Source organism: Panulirus ornatus, chromosome 2 (genome assembly GCF_036320965.1).
Source record: "Panulirus ornatus isolate Po-2019 chromosome 2, ASM3632096v1, whole genome shotgun sequence".
NCBI classification, from domain to species: Eukaryota; Metazoa; Arthropoda; class Malacostraca; order Decapoda; family Palinuridae; genus Panulirus; species Panulirus ornatus.
In genome coordinates, this window is record NC_092225.1 from 25,972,777 (window position 1) to 25,976,157 (window position 3,381).

General features: G+C 50.2%; 1 non-coding gene across 1 annotated transcript; it reads right to left on the minus strand.

Moving 5' to 3' along the window:
- Positions 1–235: 235 nt before the first annotated feature.
- Positions 236–307, minus strand: TRNAG-UCC (transfer RNA glycine (anticodon UCC)). Its single transcript has one exon. It is a non-coding gene; the product is annotated as a tRNA-Gly (tRNA).
- Positions 308–3,381: the final 3,074 nt, after the last annotated feature.

The window sequence follows — 3,381 nt, forward strand, 5'->3', positions numbered from 1 at the left end:
TGTCACGCGTTTCGTGACACCAGGGGAGTGTCATACTCTCCGTGACACTGGAGGAGTGTCATATGGCTCATGACACCGGCGGGATGTCATAGCTATAACCTCTCACAACCTGAGACCAACAACTGTTATGGTGTCATACATCCTTAATAATGGAATTACTTTTATCATAATTATCTTTACTATCATTAGCGGTTATCTCAAAGCTTCGTTACCTAAAGTTACAACCAAAAGCTTCTGCGATGGCCGGGAATCGAACCCGGGTCAACTGCTTGGAAGGCAGCTATGCTCACCACTATACCACCATCGCGTTGTGAGAGGTGGGAGATAAGCCAAATATCTAATCTGTCTTGTCTCCACACACACACACACAAACACCTCACACACACACACACACACACACACACACATGAACACAACCTCACACACACACACACACACACACACACACACACACATGAACACAACCTCACACACACACACACACACACACACACACACACACATAAACCTACCAACTGCAATAACACTACAATCACTACCATCACTATTATCAACCACCACAACATGGACCCCTTTAAACTACCACAACCACCACATCCATCACAACCACTGCCATCAGATCAATCCCTCCTCCTCCTCCTCCTCCTCTCGTACCAGTACAACCACCACCACAACAACGCGTGCAACCGCCAGACATCACCTGACGCGTAACTATCATTTCAATCACTCGTTTTCTATGGTACCCCCCCAACGGAGGGCGCCCGCCCCCGTTAATGAAACCGTGGGATAACTCAACCCTCGAGAACACTTGTGAGGCCCGTTGATCACATCTGAGCTCCTCCCTCAACCGAACGTCTTTCCCAGGGCAGCGGATCGTGACGCCCGGAGACAACGATTGCCTTCGTCCTCAAATCAAGCCACGGAGAGAGAGGGAGGGAGGGTGGGGAGAGGGGTGTTCTCCTCCTCCTCCTCCTCCGCTGGTACGCGAGCGGAGGAGCGAAATGATCTGTAAGCCGTTGTCTGCGAACGACCACGGCGACGTCATTCCAGTAGCGTTGAATTCGCGACGCTTCGCTATTTCGTTTTTTTGTCTTTCTCTCTTTCTTGTTTACATTTTCGCTGACGCTGTGTGTGTGTGTGTGTGTGTGTGTGTGTGGCTGGCTGAAGTGTCCGGCCGGCCAGCCGGCATGAATTATCATGGATAATGAACTCTGACTGCATGCAGTTATTTCAAATTCAAATATGGAGGGTAATACAAAAATCCCCCCCAACACATACTCGTTGTGTGATTATCATCAGCCGGTGTTTGCACGAAACCAGAGAACAATTGTGTGGAAGACACTCGAAAATATTGGGGTAAAAAAACAACAAACGAGGAACGCACTTGAAGGAAATAAAATGAAATAATCTGTATTCTTCACGTGAAATTCATCATCTCAGATAAGACTGATAAGGAAACGCCAGATAATTGAAGGAAAGGAAAAAAAAAGTATTTGCTCACAAGGTCAAAAAGAAAGAAAAAAACCCACTGATGTTGACTCACAAGAGGTCAAATAAAAAAAACCCACTGATGTTGACACACAAGAGGTCAAATAAAAGAGCCAATGATGTTGACTCACAAGAGGTCAAATAAAAAACCCACAGATGTTGACTCACAAGAGGCCAAATAAAAAACCCACTGATGTTGACTCACAAGACTGAGCCACTGACACCGTTGTGACCTCTATAACACCCTAAGGAGAGACTGAGTCAACCTCGAGAAAACGGCAGACTGATACTTGACGTAACAATCGTAGACCTCAACCCCTCCCCTCCTCCTAACAGCTCTACTACTGTGGTAGGTATCAGCCACTCACATACGGAAACGATGGTAAACAACACGATTCTTAACGAACGAAGACCCGGTTCGTTCTCTCTCTCTCTCTCTCTCTCTCTCTCTCTCTCTCTCTCTCTCTCTCTCTCTCTCTCTGAGTGTGTGTGTGTGTGTGTGTGTGTGTGTGTGTGTGTGTGTGTGTGTGTGTGTGTGTGTCTCCTTCACGTCTGAGAGGAACAAAGACAAATTGAGGTTCATGGAAGACGTCCCCAAAATCATCACAGTAGCGCTCATCACAAAAGTACAAGAGACTGGCTGGCTGGCCCTCTTTCCTCTTACCAAGTCGGTCGAGCTTACCTGGATAATTGGGTCCAACAACCAGGGGAGAATGAGGGAGTCGTGGTCTCGCTCGCCTGCAGCAGTAAAAGTGTTTTGTGTAATAACGCCTTGCCGTCTCTTGCTCTCCGGCAACCATACACCGATGGTAAAGTGAGTTTTTTAAGAATACATTTTTCTGTGATTTCTACTTAAACGTCTCGAGGAGGAGGGGGAGGGAGGGGTGGGTGGGGTAGGAAGACGACCTCTGACCTGGCATCTAAGGGTCAGGTCAAAGGGCAGGTCATCGTACTCTTTGGTCCTGTGCCCTCGTCCTAAAAGGGAGGGAGGGAGGAAGGGGTTAATAACAGTACGGATGTCCCACCAGATTAAAATCACACCCCCCCACACCCCCCAATCCTCCTCTCCCCCCGCATGTCACCTACAGGTCACCACCAACCCTCCCCCCTCCTCCCTTCCCTCCTCTTGACCTTACGAAGCCCCCGGTAATGGCACAGAATAGTTCACATAACAATCTGAGGGCCAAGGTCCTCCCGTCCTTCATCCTTAACCCCAGAGGCTTGAGACGGAGGATTTACCGCAAAGCCGAGGTATGTGTGGCGGGGAGGGAAAGGGAGGGAAGGAAGGGGAGGAGGTGGGGGGGAGCATCATATTGCTGGAACGCGGCACATGTCAGTCATCAGGATAAAGACCTGGAACCATTATCCTCATGCGAAGCTTCCAGGAAGCCGTGGATGGTTGCAAGACGCAGGAGGAGGAGGTGACTCTTGCACCATGACACTTCCCCAGGCGTCTCTCCTACCACAGTACCAACACCACCACAGCACCAGCAGCAGCTACCACAGTACCACCACTCACCACCACCACAGCACCAGCACCAGCTACCACAGTACCACCACCTCCACCACAGGACCAGCAGCACCACCACAGTACCAGCAGCACCACCACAGTACCAACAGCAGCTACCACAGAACCACCACCACAACCACAGTACCAGCAGCAGCTACCACAGTACCACCACCACAACCACAGTACCAGCAGCAGCTACCACAGTACCATCACCACCACCACAGTGCCAGCAGCAGCTACCACAGTACCACCACCACAACCACAGTACCAGCAGCAGCTACCACAGTACCAACAGCAGCTACCACAGTACCAGCAGCAGCTACCACAGCACCAACAGCAGCTACCACAGTACCACCACCACCAACCACCACAGTACCAGCAGC